This window comes from Dreissena polymorpha, chromosome 14, assembly GCF_020536995.1.
Source record: "Dreissena polymorpha isolate Duluth1 chromosome 14, UMN_Dpol_1.0, whole genome shotgun sequence".
In the NCBI taxonomy this organism is placed as follows: domain Eukaryota; kingdom Metazoa; phylum Mollusca; class Bivalvia; order Myida; family Dreissenidae; genus Dreissena; species Dreissena polymorpha.
The window spans coordinates 69333519-69350066 of record NC_068368.1 but is presented as its reverse complement, the minus strand read 5'-3'; the positions used below and the strand labels follow the sequence as shown (position 1 = coordinate 69350066).

The 16548-nt window shown below is 34.5% G+C and overlaps 1 protein-coding gene and 1 long non-coding RNA gene across 2 annotated transcripts in view; both read right to left on the bottom strand.

Annotated features, from left to right (window-relative positions):
• LOC127859076 (gastric inhibitory polypeptide receptor-like) overlaps positions 1–2451 on the bottom strand; it is a 77036-nt gene extending 74585 nt beyond the window's left edge. Inside the window, exon 1 of the mRNA XM_052396504.1 lies at positions 2355–2451. The gene's annotated coding sequence lies outside the window, so the exon portion shown is untranslated. The remainder of the gene's footprint in view (positions 1–2354) is intronic.
• Positions 2452–11447: 8996 nt separating this feature from the next.
• LOC127859078 (uncharacterized) lies at positions 11448–16041 on the bottom strand. Its single transcript, XR_008039270.1, has 2 exons — positions 14116–16041; positions 11448–12039 (listed from the first exon to the last, which is right to left on the bottom strand). It is a non-coding gene; the product is annotated as an uncharacterized LOC127859078 (long non-coding RNA).
• Positions 16042–16548: the final 507 nt, after the last annotated feature.

Genomic DNA, 16548 nt, shown 5'->3' with positions numbered 1-16548 from the left:
GACAACGATGCATGAATGTTCTTGCGAGCGGCATCGCTTTCATGGGGCGTAGCGATGATATTACCGTTCGATTGTAAATACTGTAAAACTATTTATATTGATCGGCTTGTAATTACATGCTGTTGTTGTTTTTTTTAAATGTTGTTTACTTTTGTCACGTAAAATCGTGGATTTCTAATTTTGAGAATCAGAAATGGGGAATTTGCGTCGGGCGTTTTCCAATGTGTTTGTGTTAGATTCGTGGATAAATAAATCAAAGAAAATTAATGTCCCGCGAATAATATTGATTGTACAGATCAGTAAAACAAGAGGAAGCAACTTTTCAGAAAATTAATGTTGGTTGACGAAGACAACGATACTTTGTTTAATTAATCTGATAAAAAAACATTTCTTATGATATTCTTTATATCTATATACAAAACACTCCATGCAAATGGTAAAGACTACCGGCTTAGTAAACATTGTTCATCGGACTGTTTCTGTAAACCGTAGGTGTAAATAACTCTGGAGTGCGTTGGCATGGTCACGAATGATATCGCACTCGGAACGAAAATATCTTGAAATTAAAATTAATACTTGTTTTAAATGAAAAGCATTAACTGTCTTAAAAATATATAATGTGTGCGATGTGTACCAAACGTTTTTAAAATATTCAGGTGTTCTTTTACAGGTCAACGCAACTTTAAGTCATGATTTTAGAAAAGCACCACTATGCTATAAATACAAAATCGCAGTGGAGCTTCGTTATAGCAGAGTACCTATGGTAGTAATATACGTATACGTATATGAAGACAAAATTGGCTTAATTAAACACATAGTCAATGCTATGTTACAATTTATGTTGAACGTTCTTTACAGTCGGAAATAAAATGAAATTCGATGTAATAAAATTATATATGATTGTTCTCTTACATACACTAGTTGCTCTCTAATTTGAACTGCGATATTATCAGGTTGATTTTAATCTACAAGTTTGATTTTTGTGTTTAATTCTGGGCCAACTATTGACTTTCAAACGGTTTAAACCTCAAACGATTTGCAGCAATCGTCCCAATGCGTTCATATCCTCTGTATCCACTTGTTCATGTTGAATGTAGTGTATGGATTGTCTCATATTACGTATATACAACGCTCTGGGAAAATGGGGCTTAATGCTTTGCGTAAAGTGTCGTTCCAGATTAGCAGTTCTCTCAGCTAATTAGGGACGACACTTACACTTAATTTGCGTTTAAAAACGACTTCATTGAAACAAACAAAAATCAATAAAAGCGGAGAGTGTCGTCCCTGATTAGCCTGTGCACGTGGATTAAGCCTCATTTTCCCAGAGTGAGGGTCGTATGCAATAGGGTTGTTTGAATTAAATGAATAACTATCGGAAAAATAATTTCTATATTATTTATTTTACAACAATTTCTTATCTCAAGCATATGTATATTTAATTATTTTGAGAATATACGTACCATAGATGAAATGCCATATCACATACTTAATTGCATTAAGATGAACTTTGGTTTTGAGTTTCAAAATTAATTGGCAATCTAGCATTCTGCCTTTGGACAAGTTATCATAATCAAACGAAATACGACCGAGACGGAAAATAATACAGTCTTACGTATTTAAAGATGAACAAGTATGACTATGAAAAAAAGTTTGCATAAAAACAAATAATATGTAAGACACTTTTGTAAAGTTGTATGTAAACATGCAATTGTACAGCGCCTAGACGAGTTATATTCTAACATCAAAGTTTGAAAGCTTCTACCAAACAGTTTACAATTGTTTTAGGCTTTAAAATATATGTGCAATACATAATTGATATTTATTTACTTATGGCATATCATTTTGTAATATTAACAAATTCATTGCAACATTACAGTTTTTTTTCCGTTTGGTTTCACATACCAGTTTTGTGTATGAGATTTCCATTAATTAAGATTGACACAAGATAAAATTGTCAGATTGAAAATGTTTACCTTGTAACTACATCTGACATTGACGCATAAGATAGTTCAGTTACAAGACACTGAAATAATACTTCAATACGTCAGATATCAGTTATACAGGAGCTTTCACGTTCTGTAAATCCAACAACTATTCTAATTACCTTAAAAAATACAGACGTGTGAAAATTGTTAATATGTAAAATATATTTATCCATTTTAGAGTATTGACTTCATAAATGAAATTCACGTAATTATTTTCTGAAGTTATCCTTCGTATGTACATTTGCAAAAAAACAACAGTTATTAATTTCATCAATTAAAAAAATCTGACATCTGCTTGCACTATCAATCAATGTAGCGATATTTATTGACAATGTAAACGCGTAATAAGTATCATAGATAAGTTCTTACCGGTTAATTTCCAATAAGAATATTGTCACTGACAGAGGTAAGAATAATCCAGCGTTACACAATTCTTTCAGAGACACCGCTAGAAGCGGGAATGTATCGGCCTACTGAGCGTGCGAGATTGGCATTCCGCCCGAAGTGATAGGTGAACAGTTTCCTGCATCCTCGCATCTCAATACCGCCAGCAGAGAAGCAGAGTATATTATAAAGATGAGACGCGCTCTGGGAAAACGGGGCTACTAGAATGTGATTAAAGCGTCGTCACAGATTAGCCTGGGCAGTCCGTACGGGCTAACCAGTGACGACACCCTCCGCTTATATGGTAATTTTCGTTTGAGGAAAGCCTCTTCAAGACTCCTGGGCAGTCCGTACGGGCTAACCAGTGACGACACCCTCCGCTTATATGGTAATTTTCGTTTGAGGAAAGCCTCTTCAAGACTCCTGGGCAGTCCGTACGGGCTAACAGTGACGACACGTTCCGCTTACAGTATTTGGTAATTTTCGTTTAAGGAAAGCCTCTTCTAAGCAAAAGTATAGTTTACGCGGAAAGGTTCGCCACTGATAATGACGCTAATCTGGAACGTAACTTTAAGAGCATTAATTAAGCCCCGTTTTCCCAGAACACGGCTCAATGACAACAATTCAGCAACAGTGTGGTTTCTGTGGCTGAATGTTGGCATTGTATGCGCTATTAACAATAGGATCTTCACTTGGCTAATAAATAATTGAAACATAAACGACCCTTAGCTATTAGGAAACATCATTTGTTTATTCGTAGCCTTAGCGATGTTGAAGTTAGAAACTGCAACCAAATGGAGCGTGCGACCCGAGGTGTTGACTGTCATGACGTAGCAGTATTCGTCAGCGTCTCAAGGGAACTGAGACTCCAGCGATATTTCCGGGGGTTCGATTTCTAATTATTCGGATGGATTCCAGTGATTCGTTTGTCATTTTGAACTTATTGCTTCTGAGCGGATATTAGCGGCGCACGGCTTAGCGGTGATAGTGTTTCGTTTGAAGCATAACTTCTCAGATCAATGGCCGTGTATACGTGTGCGTTTCGTTTTAAAGAAAACGTGTGGTTCTTTCCAAAAGTCAATTATACATATGAAAAAATTATCCAAACTAACACAGTATTTATAAATCCACATATATTCAGCTGTTCTTACAAAATGGATTTGAAAAATACTGAACTGAAATTAGGAATATTGTTTGTCTTCAAATGTTAAGCTGTACGAATTCGTGGTAAACATAAGCACGTAAAGAAATAGTCACGGAAAGTATGTCTGGGTTATCAAGCTGAAATCGAGCCTTGTTCTGGAAAAATGGCACTTAATGCATGTGCGGAAAGTGTCGTTCAAGATTAGCCTGTGCAGTACCACCATGCTAATCAGGGACGACACTTTCCGCTTGTATGGTATTGTTCGTTTAAATGAAGCATCTTTTAACGAAAATCCAGTTGAGGTGGAAAGTCTCGTCCCAAATCAACCTGTGTGGAAAGCTAACTGGGACTACACTTAACATGCTTCATTTAAGAATGGTCTACCCAAACAATCAAAGAAAATAAGGGTTGGAGCAAGCTTTTTATTTCTCGGTCAATGCTTCATTAGTGTCATTATGATTCTCAATTACTCAAATATTGACATGTACCAGTTTCACACAAATATTAATATTCATTAACTGGTCGAGCAATTAGAAAATTGTCAGTTTGTAGAAAATTGTTTCGGTGACGGAAGTAGATTTCGTCCAAGAAATCGTATATAGTTTCCCGAATGTCTGTGCTAATTAAATCATCAATCCGTATAGACGAATTCAATGCTTTACAATTTGTCATGTAATAAACATAACTTCATTAGAATCCTGTTCATTTCTAGAAATTCATTCTATATTTTTGAACGTTTAAGAAAAAACATATATCGTTGGTAAAGTCGAATTACGCTTCGTGCTATTAGGGCCATTTGATGTAAAATATTAATTGTGTGTATATGTACTTCATGCATGCTAAATAATTATACTTTACTGCTGCGAGATATTTATATGTAGTGTGATATAGCGTATGCGTATATAGCGTTTAATATGTTGCTGTTCTTAGTTTGGGAAATACCGTCGTTAAGACCCTTTAACCTCCACACAACTCTTGAATTCACGGTCAAAAGTCAAGCTTTAATATCAAACCCCGGCTAACAATTTGGAACTTTACACACTCTGGTATTTTATTGCTTTTAATTCTTCCGTTTATCGCAATAGTTAATATAAAGGCATTTATATATAGTAACAACCGGAATTTCCACATTCAGGTAATGATCATTATCATAATAATCTTTATCAGCATCATTATCATTATAATTATCATCATCATCAGCAGCAGCACAATCAAAATGGCGTTACAATCATAAATATCACCATCACATCACCGTTACATCGTCATTATAACACCACTACAAAACAAACTGCGTCATCATCACCACCAACACTTATTCCACCACCTCAATAAACATCATTGACACAATCACTACCCCACTTCCGCAAACACCGTCAACATCGTCACTATCATCCTTTACCACCGGACTACCACCATCAGAATCATCATCATTATCGTAATAATGAGCATAATCACGCCACCATCATCATAACTAAAATCATAATAGCAGTACCACATTCATTCTCATCACAATTCTGTTAATCCTAACACAACCACCATAATCATCAAAACCACAGCCACCATCACCATAATCACAAATACCACTACTATTGCCACAATCATCATGGTCATCATACCATCTTTATCATCAGTTACATCATCATAATTGTCATGAGTTTCGATATAATTATCTTCCTCGTCGTCGCCGGAACAACCACCACCACCATCGTAATATTGAATCGATAAAAAGCGTAACTGCGATCTTAGAGCAAGAGCACTTCAATATTTTATATTGTTCTCGCTTTTATGACACCAAATTTACTATTCAATCCATATGCAAAAATAGAACTTTGAACAATGTGCATACAGTCTCGTTTCTTCGATGTCCATTTCTTGGAAAAACAGTTCATACAGTACTTTAGATAGTTGACAAAACATAAAAATATTCGCTGTTGTGTATTGTTTTTTTCGTTATGATAAAGTTTCCTCTTAGCGAAAATCCAGTTTAGGTGAAAAGTGTCGTCCCTTATTACTTTGTGCGGATGGCACAGGCTAATCTGGGACGAGACTTTACGCATAAGCATTAAGACCGGTTTTCCTAAGGCGCGGCTAAAATGTACCAAGCCTACTCCTATACAAGAACCAATTTGTGGTTCAGTAATATCGTTACATGGCTTTCAGTAGCGTACAAAAGGCTGTTTCTCTCTCCTTGATTTTACTTCGAAGGACACATCTACGCAAATCAGTTAATACACTTTACAACGCATGTGCTTTCCAGTCTTAGATTAAACTGCATTAAATAAATGAACGAACCTCTGAAGTTCATTGCCATTAGGTTTCGGTTCTTTCAAACCACTTTAACTTACAAAATATTCCGACGATGTTTGCATAATTGAGTAGAATATCGTAATATTATAATTGGAAACATTTCTCAATGCCTATTGTTTAAGCAATATTTAATATATTAATATTATATTGTACATCGTATTAATATTAATAGTGTTGTATTTAAAATCGTCAGATTTCAATTAACGCCTGAATCAGTAATTGCGTACAAATAATAAATGACAAATAATGTCACCGTGTTATAAGCGTCTGTTTCTGTTTTTATGATATTTTATGTATGCCAAGTGCAAACTCTTTCTGTAGTGTTTCATTGTTGAACCTTATATGGGCAGTTTCGAAATCATCATTTTAATAACTCGATGATACAACGATTCCCAAAATGTTCGGACATGTTTTCAATCAGAAAATTATTCTGCACATAAAATAGCGACACGTTGAAACACAACGCTTAACAATAAGCAACTTACAAATAAACATTAAATAACAATTTCGAAATGAAACAATGCTGCCCTTTAAAAAAGAAAAAAAAACATAATATGTGTTTTGCTTACCAAATCGATTATTCATTTCGCATAACAAATGATGACAGTCAAGTATCGAATCTTCATTTTTTCGGACGTTATTGTTATTTACCTTATCTCCTTTCATATTTTGTCAAAATATCAAGATTTTACTATGCTGATTCAACTAATTGAACCCATACCCAAATGTTAGAGAATAGGCGCCTCGTTTGAAGAAAACTGGTTTTAATGCATGGACGTTAAGTATCATCTGCACAAGCTAATCAGAGACAGCACATTCCGTTTGCACTGGAATATCGTTAAGAAGAGACCTCATTTAACCCTAACCCCAACATTAACCCTAACCCTAACCCGAACCTAACCCTAACCTGAACATCTCAAGATTTGGTTATGCTTATTTAACTATTTGAACCCATACCCAAAATGTTAGAGAATAGGCTCCTCGTTTCGGAAAAATTGATTAAATGCATGTATTGTTCACACAGGCTAGTCAGAGACAGAACTTTCAGTTTGTACTAGAATATCGTTAAGAACAGACCGCATTAAGACAACTCTGATAGTGTCGGCATTGATAAGCCTGTACGAACAATAATCTACACCCATCAATAAAGTTTAGTTTTGCAGAAGTATGCTCATGTTCTTATTTAAACATCAGAACCGCAGTTATTCATAAACACAAATAAAAAACAACAAGTTAAACAAGTCTATGTCCTGTTAATGGGAATATTACCTGATACATAATAACACCAAGTCAGTATTTCCTATGTGTTAAAACTATAACTGGTAACTGTGTTTGATTAACAAAAGCGTTGTAAGCAAGACTGAAGATGGCCAGGTATAAATCGCATATCACCCTAATTTACCCCGACACAAACAGAGTCAAGTAGGAAACTTAAATCAAGCCTTTTGTTACCAACTCTCAAGTAAAAATCTGCCATCACACTTTTGGTAACCGAGTCTGAAAATATCGATATTCAAACTGACATTACACCTTTGGTAACCAAAATAGAAAAGTTTTATAAAATAAAACCTACATCCGATCATTTGGTTTATGAGTAAAACCAGATAACTATTACTTTGGCAATGTACCGTCGTTTCTTGGCTATTGCGATATTAGTCTGACACAAATGTCAGATAAAAAAGTTCAGCCCTTCGATTGATCAGTCTTTAAATCGACATTAAGGTTAAAATTTGTCAGCTTTCAATACTTGACATTGCAATTTGCATCGGCAGCGAGGTTTCTTTTCGCTGAAAGGAAAACAATAGAAAGATCATGTCATGCGCGCAGCAACAAACAAACGTCCCATTCATGAGCCTTGTATACGGGGAGACATGGTTGCCATAAAATACCAGCGCAGACTTCCGATAACAACGTCACAACACGCTATTGTTGTAATGCACTTAGTTCAAACAAGAAACAACACAATCCGGAATCTCTAAATTAGTATGAACTAGTAATGAAACTTAAACGAGAAAGGCGGTGAGAAAACGGGGCTTAATTCACGCGTAAAGTGTCGTCCTAAATGAGCCTGTGTAGTCCGAACAGGGTAATCTGGGACGACACTTTCCGCCTAAACAGGATATTCGTTAAGAAAGTACTTTCCTTAAACAAAAAATTCCATAACAGCGGAAATTGGCGTCCCTGATTAGCCTGTGCGGCCTGCACAGGCTATTCTGTGTAGATAATTAACTCATATACATAAAGCCCGGTTTTCCCAGAGCGAGGTTCATACATAATTTGTTGTTGAACAAATCAGCAACAGAATAACCCGAACGTTATCGGCACCATAAAAGTGGGGTACAATTTGCAAAAATATGCTATAAATATGATACTACGTGGCTGATCAGTACAGTTCAATAACATATTTCTTGTAGTTAATCACAACGATCTCATGTGTTACTATGACAGCCATTTGCGCCTTTCTCGTTTAGACAATGTACCAATAGCGAAGCCAGTGCTCTGATTTTTTTTCTAACAGGACGGGACGGTATTTGTCAGGGTATCAATAAAACGAAAACCTAGGGAACATGAACGGATTTTTGATTTATAATTTCTCAAGGGAACTCTACACGTCACGCGCCAATTAAATTCATTATATTGGAGATGCATACAGCCAGGTTGTGACAGTGTTACAATTGCAGCGGCACATCTCGGATCATTGGCGAGTATACGTTTATCATTTAATACAAAGAAAACCAGTGTTCCAATCTTATAGGTAATTAAGAATTTTTAAAAGACCACACGCTTCATGCTCAGCTCATAGAGTCAGCTAGCTCAAGTATTTTTCAATCAAACAGCAATGTTCCATTCATAGCAGTATAGGGTTCATATATGGTAATTGATGTATTTTCACCACAGTTCTTGCATCATTACACCTTAATCAAATATCCTGCCTATTTTAATATTTCAACACGTGAATAGGTCGGGAACAACAAATACTGAGCTTTTTAATAATACAGAAAATAATTTTATTTTCAAGAAACAAATGGATGCTGTCGAACGTAATTATGTACATATCTTCAATATTTGTTTATTTCAGTCTTCAGAGGTTGTAAGCAGTAGAGCTTCTTAGTGTTCTGTGGATGAAACATATTTACATCTTTCCTTGCGCATAGTTTTTTTGACAATTTCTTTTGATACATTGCTCACTTGCTAGTTTAAAATAGTTAATAGATGGACCGTATATCTTTGTATTATTATAATTAATAAACCCATATCCTTATCACTTTAATAGGGTTCCGATATACACGACAATCGTACATTAAAATTATATGTGTATCGATTAATTCACGCGTCACGTTTGGCATTCATATTTATGTTTTTACTTTCTGCAAAGGTACATTTTATTGAAATTTTTAGACAAGCGTTTGGTTGACGATGGATTATTGGATAAGAGTGAGATTTGGCTTGCCGTCAAATCAGTTTCAAACTACCATTCTTTGAATTGGGCGTTTCACTGCGGCGATCCAATATTTAATCATAGCATGTTTATAGTTGTTGTTCTGTTATAAAGAACTGATAGACTTTCTTCAATTTAAATTGTTTGCTATGTTACAAATCACTACTTTCTGAAACTTGTGTTTCATGCATTTATTAAATAGATTCAAAGAGAATAGTACAATAAACACAACGTTGAAGCACTAATCGAACAAATAATCAAAGCCTTTTGAAAGCCGGAATGCAATTATACATTTTAACCTCCCATAATAACACGCTCATTAATAAAAAAACATGCTTTTAAAGATTAAAACAGTTTAAAATCTGTTTACATAAAACTTTGATTATGAAAAAGTATAACCCAGTATTATATTATTTATAATTTACGATTTTTCTAGCAGAAGTAATATGAATTAAAGGGCGTTCTATTTCTTTGAAAATCAATTATAAAGTGTGTCCATTTGCCGTAAAATAGCGATATAAAGATTCAGTTAAATTTATGGAAGAAAAGCAGGCAATAGTTAATATACGAGTGTTATTTTCTTATAATAAGTCGCGTTTTCTGAAAATTTTCGTTTAATGCATGTGCGTAAAGGATCTTCCAAGATAAGCATGTGCAATGCGCACAGATTAGTTCTGGATGACTCTTTTCGCCTTTACTGGGCTTTCGCCAAGATGAAACATCCTTACAAGAAAAAAGCCATAAGAGCGGAAAGTGTCGTCCCTGATTATCTTGTACAAACTCCAGAGGCTTATCAGGGACGATACATAATGCACATGCAATTAGTCCTGTTTTCGTAGAACGTGGCTTTACTAAGTTAACCGATTGATCAGCTCGATTTCGAGCTTGATTTGTAGCACATGATCACTTTTCGAGGCATGTACAATCCCTTATAGATAGATTTACGTGCAGTATATTACAAACATACGAAACGTTTAGAACAGGCACTATACTTGATAGCAAAATTCTTGAAGAACATCTACAACACTGTACAATCATTTATATTCGTCGTCTGGAAGTTCGCGTTTTTTTTCATAATATGACTTCGTGGATTTCCGATTTGGCAGTAAGCACGAGGAATATGCGTCGGTTATTTTTTTGATGTGTGTCTGTTAAATTCGTTGATCAGTCAACCATCGAAATCAACGAAAATTTATATTACACGAAAATCAATGATTTAACAGTATTTATTTTTTTTAAGTTAAGAATACAAGCGCAATAAGCCAGAAACAAATTAGCGAAAATGCTAGGGCACTTTCTCGCCTTTGTACATTCAAATGTCGATCATACGAAAACATGGCACATTTGGAAATGTATAAAGCGGAGCTATAGGGACTGTTTCATATTTGTTAAAATCCGATTCCCGGCTGAGCAATCGCTATGGTGATGTATAAACGTACGTTCATGAGAAACAACTATTGACAGTACTCGCGATCCTCAGATTTGTAGTCGAGCGCCCTTCCAGCTAGCCTTCCGGAATACTTTTTTTAATTTAGTATTTTTATTTTCATTTCAATTAACGTAAATTAAAAAAGTTCGAATGTTGTTGATTTACAGCTCAAAAATTAGTAAATTGTTTTATTTATTACACTGTGATTCTTTTCTAATCACTCAAAGAACAGGTGATCAGAAACACCAGTTAGACGTCATCTTAAATCTTCTACAATCAACCACAGATCAATTTATCAGACCGAGTAAATTACACAATTACACCGCATTTCTATTTTCTTAGCTATACGTATTGTGGCCGTAACATTTTAAGGAAGGAAATCAAATCCCCATGTAATGATGGCGCAATAAGTTAAGTCGAGTTTGTGACAAGCAATCGTGCGGTCTGTTTCCATTGAGTCAAACACGTCCGAATCCCTCACCATCAAAGGCCAACATTGGTCAACATCGGAGTCATACATTCGCAAAACGCATGTCAGACAGTGCTTTGTATCCGATTACTTAGTGGTACATGTATATCATTGCCAATACAACAGCCTGAACCCCAAGTGACGACATATCGTAATAAGATGGATTTTACTCATAGTTATGAGTAAATTTATTATTCTCTATTCTCAAAATACTATTAAAATCTCATCATCTTTATAACCCATATCAACATCATTATCATTATCATACAAATAATAAACCAAAGACAAAATAGGAGTGAGTGCTTGTATTTGACAGGACTTTCGAATAAAACAAAGAGAGAATACAAATAATATGAAACATAAAATGAATACCCAAATATTCTCCACCACGTTATATACCTCTCGAACTGTGTTTTAACTGAAAAGATACAATTACAAACATTTGTAAAAGCAATAACAATAATTCAATCAAAATAGGCACACTATGGCCTTCAACAACGGTCAACTGACCACACAAGCCAACTGGCTTTTCAACATCAGGCACACTCTGGCCTTTACAAACGGTCAAATGACCACACAAGCCAACTGGCTAATCAACATCAGGCACACTCTGGCCTTCACAAACGGTCAACTGACCACACAAGCCAAACGGCTAATCAACATCAGGCACACTCTGGCCTTCACAAACGGTCAAATGACCAATCGAATAATGCACAAGAGAATTAAACAGATATAATAAAACAATATTTACAAAATTAATGATAAACATTAAAACGGAAAAAAAAATATCATAATCCTTATAATAATAATAACATACTACATAAACCATACCTTTATGTTCTCCAATACTTAATATACCATTCGTACTGTCCAGTTACTGCACTGCAAAAAATAAACTTGCAAAGATTGTTAATTCCATGTGAACATGCTTTTTAAGAAAATAAGGTCAACTCACAAAAGCCAACCGGCTTTCACACATCAGATCAACTTGCTTTAAAAAACGGTCAACTGACCATACAAGCCAACTGGCTTACCAAATGAGGCCAAATGGCCGTAAACAAATTGATCCAATGACCACAAGGAACATACACACAACACAAACACAGAACTTAATAATACTCAAAAGCATTTCCAAACCATTTATATAATAATATATTATAGTGTCTTTAAATGTGCTACGAACAACACATCATACATTTCAAATCACACATACATTAATAATGACTTTTCACAAATCTAAATTTAGCGACACCGATAATCCGTCTTTCAAAGAATCTTTAACATATCCGTCCTTAGTGGAAACACTCTTTCATCTACCATGTCTTTGCCAAAGTCTATCCACAGTCTTATTATTGACACTTATAGATGCTCCACCAGCACGAAAAGAATGAAGTCCATATTTAGAAGAAACATAACCCAATAGACTTAACTTCTTCTTAAAACTATCATTTATAGTAGAATAACTTATATGCTTATTATTAGAAATCAATTTGAAACAGTGTTTAACATTACACAAATAAACTGGTCTAAACACATAATCAGTAGATGAACATGCAATATCTGCAACACACACATACTTTTCAAACAATTTCACAGGACATGTGTCTGCATTAGTTTTTGCAATCAGAACAGTATTACCCTCTCTTAAAATGTCCGTTTTTGACTTTTCAACTTTAATATCACAATGCGTATCTAAAAATACAACATCTGATCTTTTAACAGACAGAATTTCACTTATCCTAAAAAAACAGCATAAGATAAGAAAAAGATTGTAACGTCTCTTAAATACCCCAAAGAACAATCGCTCTCAGAAACAAAAGTGTGATAAAATTTCTTTAATATATCTGATGTAATAGGCTCTTTTTTAACTACCGGCTTTGCAATTCTCCGAATGCACCCAAATAAAATACATCATAATAATCCTAGTAATAATAATAACATACTACATAAACCATACCTTTATGTTCTTCAATACTTAATATACTATTCGAACTGTCCAGTTACTGCATTGCAAACAATAAACTTGCAAATATTGTTAATTCTATGAGACTTTCATTCTAAGAAAGTTCGGTAACCTGACAACACAAGCCAACAGGCTTTCACACATCATATAGACTGGCTTTAAAAACGGTCAACTGACCATACAAGCCAACTGGCTTTCAAAATCAGGTCAATTGGCCTTAAACAACTTGGTCCAATGACCACAAGAGACATGCACAAATACCAAACACATTTTACTAAAGTTCTCACAATCAATACGTATGTTCTGCTCTTAAAATTAAAACTACCGACTTGACATTTGTTTTTAGGTTCAATTCAACAACACAGACATACTTTAAGCTACTGATCGAACCCTGGCTCAAATTTCTATGGCAATAGCATAAGCTCAATTGATATACTAGAACACCGTATTAAATTTTGATTTACTAATTTGAAAACAACAAAATGCTTAACACACTCCAATACAAAGCTATAGGTACTTGGTCGGCTGCAAAACTCGTCAATTTTTGGAATTTTAACCCATCAAACAAATCTCAAAGAAAACCGGTATTGATGCAAAGTTGAATTTCTGTGACTCTAAAAGGAATACATGTACCATCTGAGAATAATCCCTGTTGCTGAACCGTAACTTGTTATTGTTCAATTAAACGCAAAACCTAGAAACTCATTCATTTTTACGTGCTAAACCATAACCATACTCTCTTTCTCTTCTAAATAATATGTATAGACCAACATCATTCGGTATTTATCAAACCTTAAATAATTTCATTCACTCAAAATTCGTTATTGTAGTATTATCCATTCACAAAATACTGTCAACTATTCCTCCTCCTCATCAATAACGTTAGCATCATCATCAACATTTATAACATCATCATCAATAAAATCATCATTATTAATCTTAACAAGTTATTTTCTAACACATAATTACACAAAAAAAAAAAAAAAAAAATATACCTTTCGAGCTGCCCTCTTACTATAATGTTACACTATTCATTATTTATTCTTCGAACTGTCCAGCTTCTGAAAAAATAAACTTCGCAAACATGTGTAAATGCAATTTCAACATGTGTTTTGAGACATTTTAGTGAACTGACACGCAAGCAAACTGGCTTATACGCATCTGAAAAAATCTGCTTTCAACAAACTGTCAACGGACAACCCGAGCCAACCGGTTAATTTACATAAGCCAATCTGGCCCTTAATAACATACATGTAATGTTCTCCAATATATATAATATCCTTCGAACAGTACAATCTTAACATTAAATAAAAACCAAAATGTTAATGTAAACGCACGTTTAACAAGTTTGGTTAACAAACTACACGCGCTAACTGGGTTTATCCACATCTGGTCAACTGACTTTCACCAAAACGATAAGCAAATTACACATGTTAACTGGCATTCAAAAAACGGCCAAACACCATAAAAGCAAAATGTCTTTACACATCAAGCCAACAGGCCACCAAACAAGAACAAAAACTATCACGAAAACAAAATGACTTATATTGCAAATAAATCCGGTCTACTTTTGTTATCATTACAGTACCTAATCTATAAAAATGCATTTAACTATGACGAAACTAAATTTAACAAAACCGATAAAAGCCTTTCATCTAAGTTTAAAACAACAGTCTTATTGTCAACGCTCTTTTCAAACCAAATTTATACCACAGTTTATCCAAAATATCGTAAATTGATTAGCACATATGCATGCACCATTATTGACACCAACCTTGCAGGGAAAACTTAACGTCTTAAATTATTATGAAAAATATAATAACTCTTAATGTTTTAATTCAATTTAGAGAATTTTTTTTTTTTTAATTGTATACAACAATAACATATAAACTGTTTATTCAATATCCAGCGAACGAGATGTAATATATGCAAAACACAAACATGTTTCGAAAAAAGTTTACAAGACAAGTCTCTATAGCTGTTTCATAGATGAATAGAATATATATTTCCGTAATGTATCGATTTTTGATGTTACATTCTTAATTCACAATTGGAATACCTGAATAGTTTAAAGATATGTTCGCATAAATTTTCATCCGCCCATTATCATACCACGTCATATATCGCACACAACCATCGTGCTGAATTATAAGGAAAACGGCAGTTAATTGTTATTAATCGTTTGTTGAATTATACGTTTGGAACTAATACACAAACTTGTAACACATGTATGACCATATAAGGTGTTATATCTTAAAAACAATAACAATAAAGCAAGGTTTTCGTAAAAACATGAGGGAGAGTGATCTAACTCTGCTATCAAAACAACCTGGAGTGACACACTATGTGGCCTTACCTATATATAATCCTACCAAACCATTACATTTGCGACCTCTTTCTGAACATAAATAGTTTCATTTTTACCCAATAATCAAATCAATTGATGTATCTGAATAGTTGGAACTAAACAAAAACAACAGCACAAATAAAGATATGGAGCATGTTATTGAATATACTTATCATAAAAGTTAACAAGGAACACAACCTGTGTTAATTTCAATCGGAATGTTGTTGCCAGTGTTATTACAATAAACAGAACCAACAAGTCTGACCTTTGTTCGAAGTTCCAGCTCACCATTCCGCTTCTAGCAGAGAATCAGTCCTCTCATCGAAAATCTCCTTCCGAATACTATGTATTTCGCAAATGAACGCCTAAACTACTTTATCACCCTTTCGTTTTCTTGTTCCATAACGTTTGCCTGTCAAATACACCCTCGAATGGCGACTCAATAGATGTGCAAATCATATATACCCCAAAACGAAAAACTCGTGCGCTTTCGCGCTAAAACATGCACACAAAACCCGTGCATTATTCGCGCTAAACCATTACCATAATCTCTCTTCTAAATAACACGTAATAAACCATAATATACCGTATTTATCAAACCGAGAATAATTTCATATAGCTTAGCGTTCTCTCAATCGACTAAAGGATTGATGTAATAGTTTGTCTATCATAATCATATTGAGACGAAAGTGTGTGCATCTGGGCAAACACGCGTCAGCGTAGACAAATAGAGAATAACATGCATTACGCAATTTGTCTTGGAATTTTACTTAGTCTTATCCATGCGAGAGGCAGCTGCAATTTATTTATAGCAGTCGGCATCGAATACAGTTCCTGCGTTTATTTAAAAAAATATCTAAGAGAAACCATTTTTGAAAAAAAACCTCTTCGCTTAGGAAGTCTCAGTTAAAGAAGCCGATGGACTCATATAATATGCATATGGCTAAATGTTAATTACAGTTTGTGAGATGTGATCTTGCTGTCGGTTTTTATCGCTTCCGAAATGCGAACGAAAACAGATGCCAATTTTTTGTTAAGATCTGACTGATATATTTGCACACGAATTGTAAGGCAGTGATTT